This window comes from Muntiacus reevesi, chromosome 2 (assembly GCF_963930625.1).
Source record: "Muntiacus reevesi chromosome 2, mMunRee1.1, whole genome shotgun sequence".
Classification (NCBI taxonomy): Eukaryota; Metazoa; Chordata; class Mammalia; order Artiodactyla; family Cervidae; genus Muntiacus; species Muntiacus reevesi.
Window position 1 is genome coordinate 280376940 of NC_089250.1, and position 7468 is coordinate 280384407.

The window sequence follows — 7468 nt, forward strand, 5'->3', positions numbered from 1 at the left end:
CGTCCACCGAGTTGGTAATGCCATCCAACCATCTCCTCCTCTGTTGTCCCCTTCTCCTCCTGCCTTCAATCTTTCCCCGCATCAAGGTCTTTTCCAATAAGTCAGTTCTTAACATCAGGTGGCCAAAGTATTGGAGTTTCAGGTTCAGCATCCTTTAGGACAGACTGATCTGATTTCCTTTAGGATAGACTGGTCTGATCTCCTTGCAGTCAAAGGGACTCTCAAGGGTCTTCTCCAACACTACAGTTCAAAAGCATCAATACTTTGGCGCTCAGTTTTCTTTATACATAAATGTCCATGTTTGTAAATGGTGGTGCAGTGGTAAAGAATCCACCTGCCAACGCAGCAGACACACAAGAGACCCGGGTTCGATCCCTGGGTCAGGAAGATCCCCTGGAGGAGGGAGTGGCAACCCGCTCCAGTATTCTTGCCTGGAGAATCCCACGGACGGAGGAGCCTCGTGGGCTACAGTCCATGGGGTCGCAAAGAGCCAGACATGACTGAGCACTTACATTTTTTTTCCAGGTCAGGAAATCGGATTCAAAAGCAAAGGGTTAACCAGAAAGCAGAGCATTTCTCCTAGAATCACGTGCTGTCCTGAAAACAGAAAGAGTCATAAAGAATGAACTACATCCCTCCACATTTGGCAGAGACTAGGCAGGAGACTCACTTAAGGCAGCTGCAGAAGAACCAGGAGACAGGGGAGGAACACAGCCCGTGAGAAACACTGCTTCAAGACAAAGGGAGCAAGAATAGTACATTTGGGGGGAAAGTCAATTAGGACTGTCCTTCCTTCTTCCTCTATTCAGTGACATCAGAGAAGTCATACTCAAGAGGGATCATACAAATATATCCAGACTACAGACATATGAATAGAGCTCAGCCCTGAAAACCATGAACAAATTCTCTCAGGAGACACATCTTACAATTATGTGTGTGTAGGAGAAAGATGGCCTTTCAGTACATGTTAGAACTTATACAGGAGAAAAATCCTATAAATATACAGGCACAAACTACCCATTACTGTGTATGAGAGAAGTTATACCTATGAAACATTTCATATTTCCAATGAATTCAAGAAATTATTTTCAAGGAGTGACTGCTTTATGCTACAAGGATCTGGAAAGAAAGCCTACAGCATACTCATCAAAGAAAAAGTTTCATGCTTTTCTTCTTTACTCAACATCACAGCACACATACTGGAGAGATACCTATGGATATATGCATTGTGGGAAAGGCTTTAAACATAGCTCAACACGATGATAATGCATCAGAGGACTCATACTGGGAAAACCCCACACAAGTACAGAGTGTAGAAGAGCCTTCGGGAGGTGTTCTCACTTTATCCTACACAAGAGGACTCATACTGGAGAACAGTGAGAACACAGGCAAGGCTGGCAGACTTCCGACTGTGGCTTTCACATTATTTGACACCAAGAAACTCATAGAGATTAGAGAAACTCACTGAACATAATCAACATGGAAAAGCTGTTGGTTGGAACTTAATTCAATGTGACATCATAAAGAAACCAAAAAGGAGGCAGAATCCACAAGTTATTTTTGACCCACAAATAGGTTGCTGTTGTTTAATCACTAAGTCATGTTCTACTCTTTGTGGCCCCATGGATTGTAGCCAGGCTCCTCTGTCCATTTGATTCTCCAGGCGAGAATACTGGAGCAGGTTGCCATTTTCTCCCCCAGGGGATCTTCCTGACCCAGGGATCAAACCCGAGTCTCCCGCATGGGCAGGTGGATTCTTTACCACTGAGCCACCAGGGGAGTCCTGAATGTAATGTGACTGTGCACTTATGCTCCCCACTGTCACAGATGATGAAGTATGCGCAGTTATGCTCCATATATGCCTTTGGTTTGCCATGGAAACATCATTTAATGGGACTTAGGCCTCGACTAGACGGGCACGAGTTTGCATAAACTCCGGGAGTTGGTGATGGACAGGGAGGCCTGGCGTGCTGCGATTCATGGGGTCGCAAAGAGTCGGACACGACTGAGCGACTGAACTGAACTGAACTGAGGGTCTAGGCCTCAAGGACAAAGTCTCATAGAAAAGATGCTATAGATAATAAAATGTAAATATTATCAGTGACAACACTCTATTTTTTTATGTCATATAAAATCCAGAGAACCATCAAATTGAACTGTCATGTGGAGATCATTGATCTTTTAGTATCACAGGGATTAATATATGTACAATTGTATACTAATCACAGAAGAGAGCTGAAAAATATGGCATCCATTTCTTTCTTGCATAGTCCTGTTACATCAGACAAGTTACAGTTTTATACTAACTCATGAATATTTCACAGACGGCATTCTACTACTAAGTTTAAGAGAGGAATCATAAAGAGTTGTCAGGATCTTCATATTTCCAGGGGCACAGCCAGTGCCAGGCAGGACTAAACAGACACACCCATGCTCTGCAGCCCTCAGGCCACACGACAGAGAAGCCCTTCTGCTCCAGAGAAGACCCAGTGAGCCAAAAACAAACAAGTAAATAAATAAAATTTTAAAAAGGAAAAAACAAACTAAAAAGGGCAGAGGATTTGAAGACATTTATCCAAATAGGTGGTCAACAGGCACCTGGAAAGACATTCAGCATCATGAATCACCAGGGAAGTGCCAATCAGAGCCACAAGACGTCACCTCACACTTGTCAGAATGACTGTTATCAGAAAGACAAGAAAAGTGAGTGTTGGCAAAGACATGGAGAAAAGGGAACACGCATCCACCGTGGCTGGGAACAGAAGTCAGTGCAGCCACTGTGGGAAACTGTGGAGGTGCCTCAGAAAACTAAATCAGGGGATTTCCTGGCGGGCCACTGGTTAGGATTCAGTGCTTTCACTGCCATGGCCCGCGTCCAACCCCTGGTTGGGAAACGAATATCCCAAAAGCCACGTGGCATGTACAAAAAATAAATCAAAATACCATATGATCCAGCAAATCTATTCCTGGAAGTAAAAACACTAATTTGAAAAGACACATGCACCCCTCTGTTCACTGCAGCATTATTTACAATGGACAAGATGTGGTCCAGATCTCTGCTACTAGCAAGTCTGGCATTTTCCAGCACCAGCTGCTCTCCGGGGGCATGCGGCCCTAAAACCCAACTCGAGGAAAGGCTTCTGGGGCGGATGAGCTTCCTCCAAGCTGACTTTTGTGCCAGCCGCCGAGGAGAGGTCAGTTCCAGATGCCGACACGTGAGCCACCCTTTCCAAGCTTTTGTCAGAGGTAGGACGTGGATACGTGTGTCAACCCTAGCCAGCGGAGCCTGAGAAAGTCTATGGAAAGAGGGCTCGAGAAGAGAATGAATTCCTTCCTTGTGGTCAGCAGGTAATAGCTCCTCAAAGCTGCTCGCATCCTAATAGCTGGAGCCAGTGACTGCTACATTACAGGGCAAAGAGCGCTTTGCAGGCACAATTAAGGTTTATGGCCTTGAGATGAGATTATCTTGGGGCCGATGTAATTGCAGTTGTCCTTGTTTAAGAAGCAGCAGGAGAGGGGCTTCCCTGGTGGTCTAGAGGTTAAGAATCTGCCTGTCAATGCAGGGAACGCAGGTTTGATTCTTGGTTGGGGAACTAAGATCCCACACGCCTCGGAGCAAAGAAGCCCACAAATCACAGCTCCTGAAGCCGCGTGCTCCTGTGCCTGCATGCCACAGTTGAGAATCTGTACGCTGCAGTGAAAGATCCTGAATGATGGAAGGAAGATCCCACATGTGGCAACTAAGACCCAACGCAGCAAAGTAAAAAAAGAAAGACCCCTCCAATTATCTTCAAAAGAAAGAAAGAAAAGAAGCAGGAGAATCAGAGTCAGTGGAGGCATTGTGATGATGAAGCCGAGGTCAGAGTCAGAGAGACTTGTAGATGCTACACCACTGGCAGGAAGTCTCTAGAAGCTGTAAAAGGCGAAGAAGCTGGTTCTCCCTTGGAGACTGGAAAGCAGGCAGCTCTGCCGACATGTTTATTTTGCCTGGAAAGGTATATTTTCCCTTCTGATCTTCACAGCTGTGGGATGATACATTTTTGCTGTTTCAAGCCACAAAATTTGTGGCAATTTGTTACAGTGTCAAAGGAAACAAACCCTCCCTGGTGCCAATATCTTCAGTCAACTGTTGTATGGCTTCAAGCGCTGCATGAGACCACCACCTTGAGACCACGAGGACAGGAACCAGGGGAAAACCAAGGCTGAGGAGCAATGAGCAGATGAAGAGTGCCTGCAACCACCCCGGAAGCTCTCACCTCTGGGCTGCACGCGATGTAAGACAATGTATGCTGGCAGATTCTGTGACTTGTGGCCAAAAAAAAAAACACCCCATCTTGCACAATAACTGTTTCTGGTTCCCAGCCGACTCCTGCTCTCCAATCTCACTTAGTCAGGCTGAACCAGTTTAGGGAGCCCCGCTGCTGCGTTCAGTCGTGTCCAACCCACTGCAGCCCCAGGGACGAGCCCACCAGGCTCGTCTGTCCAGGGGATTTCCCAGGCAAGAGTGAGCTGCCATTCCCTATGCCAGGGCATCTTCCCGACCCAGGGATCGCACCCGCATCTCTTACACCTCCTGCACTGGCAGGTGGATTCTCTGCCACTAGCGCCACCTGGGAAGCCCCAAAGGGACTCCTAGAAGTCCTCCCAGGCAATCAGGCTGTATAGGCTCAGGCTGACCCTTGCTTACCTGACTCAGAGTCCTTTCTCAGGAGCTGGACACACTACAAGGAGCGGACACTCACCGTGGTCAGCAAGACGGGCCAAGCTACCTCAGCTGTGGCCTCAGAGGCACTGCCAAGGGGCTGCAGAGGACACAGACAGACACTGCAGACTCCAGGGATACGACGTGATAAATCACGGGACCAAGGGCATATGGTGGATTCGTCAAATTACACACGCAGTATCCCCCAGAGTCTTCATAGTGGGTTACAGGAGTCCTCTCTGGATGAAAAAAAGTGCTTGAAAAAAGCCACACACTTCAAGTTAAAAAAAAAAGAAGTGCCAACTTGCTGAACAAGTTGAAACCCCTGCAGCCACCACCACACACAGGAGAAAAGTTATATGATTGTTACTGCATGCTGTTGATGGCTTTGTGCAGGGGCCATGCTAACCTTCTCTGTATCGTTCCAATGTTAGTATATGTGCTGCCGAAGCGAGCACTGTTGATGGCTTTGAAGTCTAAATTTACAAGAAAGGGAAAGAAATTTTTGGCACTTGTACTTTCTGGGGGCATTTCTTGAAGAAAATGAGCTTGAGCCCACATAGTTCCCCAGTGCGGATGGTGGTGGGTTCCATCCCATTTTCAAGAGGAAGCAAGCACAGAGCCAGGTCCGAGGGCCGGGTGCCCAGAGAGCCCACTGTGGTCCTGGAATGCCACATGCTCTTGTCTTGAGCCCAGTGATGGTCTGCAGTCTATAGTTGGCCTTCCCAACCTGAGGCATGATATTCATCTTCCTTTATACAAGTTTACTTGTAATTCTTTCCAGAAACATATCTTCCTGTAGATTCCTTGCATTTCCCAACAAATCAATCCCAGACATTTGTCTTTATGCTTCACCTGTGAATCTCCTTTTCAATATATTTGTTTGTAAAGATTTTGTATGTTACATGTGTGTTGATTCACATACCTTTCTTACTGCCTCACTTACTACAATCTTGTTTTTTTAAATTTCCAATTGGATTTTGTACATACGATAATGTTGTGCTCAGATGCTCAGTTGTGTCTGACTCTTTGCAGCCCCTTGGACTGTAGCCCGCTGGGCTCCTCTTGGCCTGGAATTTGGCCAAGAATACTGGAATGTTGCCATTTCCTCCTCCAGGCGGATCTTCCTGACCCAGGGACCAAACCCAAGCCTTTTACGTCTCCTACACTGGCTGGCAGATTCTTTACCAGTGTTACATGGGAAGCCCAAGTATTCTATTGTTACCTATTTGTAAAAGCATTTTTATATTTTCTTTTCTAGTAGTTACATCTCTTAGGTCTGTTTCCTGTCTTACTTGTGGTAATAAGAACACCCAGAAATCTTAAGGTGCCGTCTTCTATTTTGGATGTGTACATCAATCTATGGTTATTGAACAGAAGAGTGAACAGACAAGAGAATGAAGAAAGGTCAGTTTTCATTGGAAAGGAAGAGGTCGATTTCTTAAGGCAAAGAGAAACGTGGAAATGGGTGATATTCAGAACCATAAAGAAGCCTGAGTGCTGAAGAACTGATGATTTCAAACTGTGGTGCTGAGGAAGACTCTTGAAGAGCCCCTCGGACTGCAAGATCAAACCAGTCAATCTCGAAGGAAATCAACCCTGAATATTCATTGGCAGGACTGATGCTGAAGTTCCAATACTTCGGCCACCTAATTCGAAGAACTGATTCATCGGAAAAGACTCTGATGCTGGGAAAGATTGAAGGCAGGATGAAAAGGGGAAGACAGAGGATGAGACGGTGGATGGCGTCACCGACTTGATGGACCTGAGTCTGAGCAAGCCCTGGGAGTTGGTGATGGACAGAGGAGCCTGGTGTGCTGCAGTTCATGGGGTTGCAAGAGTTGGACATGACTGAGGAACTGAATAACTGAAGGACTAGCAGTAAGCAGGTTGCTGGCTTCTTGTCTACCCTCCAGTGGCCAGGAAGAAGGGTGGCATGCTGCTCCGCTGATGAGAGCAACAGGGAAAGTAAGAGTCTGGTCCTGGGGACACTGGCAGCTTAACCAGTCCCAGGACGTTCCTTTTTGAGGAACCGGTGCTTATCATCGCTGAATTTTCAGTTATTTACGGCCAGACACACCCTATAGGATACAGGGTACAAAGCTCTGAAAGGGATGCCAAACCTGACTTATTGGTTTGCCCAGTTTCCATGGACTTCCCACACTCCTCTCTGAAACAGATCACTTCTGGAAGTTGCACGTGGTCTGTCTCTGCTCAGAGCTCTGATTCTTCCCCTTTCCTCCATGTGCTACACCCAGCCTGGATTATCTTGATTTTCAACTCACCCTTTATCTTGGGGAGAACAGGCATAGAACAAATGTGTAGTAGTCACGACCCCAAAGCCTGTTTGGGGAACCAGTTCTGATACTAATAATTTATAGTTAATGTGCTGATTGATTTATTCCTGCTTCTCCAAGCTGAAGTTCTCAAGCTCTGAGGAGTTCTGAGAAGTGTTCTAGAGGCTCATGTTTTAAAGACAAAACTGTACATCTTTTTTTTTTTAAATGAGTTTTAAACACATGTTCCCCTTCACATGAAACACTCTGAGATGCTCTGTGTGATGAAATAAGACAATAAGGATGAGTGGAGACCAAATCACAGGTCCATTGTTGAGTGGACTGAATGCCACCAGCTGCTATAGTGATTTGGTCAATATATAGTTTTATATCTCTTATTCAGCCAATAGTGCACTGTTGATTTTAAAAGCATATGAAAGAATACTAATCTATTTCAACAATTCAGTATCTCAATAAACATGCTTATTAA

General features: G+C 45.8%; 1 non-coding gene across 1 annotated transcript; it reads right to left on the bottom strand.

Annotated features, from left to right (window-relative positions):
* Positions 1–5052: 5052 nt before the first annotated feature.
* Positions 5053–5160, bottom strand: LOC136162146 (U6 spliceosomal RNA). The gene has a single exon (XR_010661985.1). It is a non-coding gene; the product is annotated as a U6 spliceosomal RNA (small nuclear RNA).
* Between the last annotated feature and the right edge of the window lie 2308 nt (positions 5161–7468).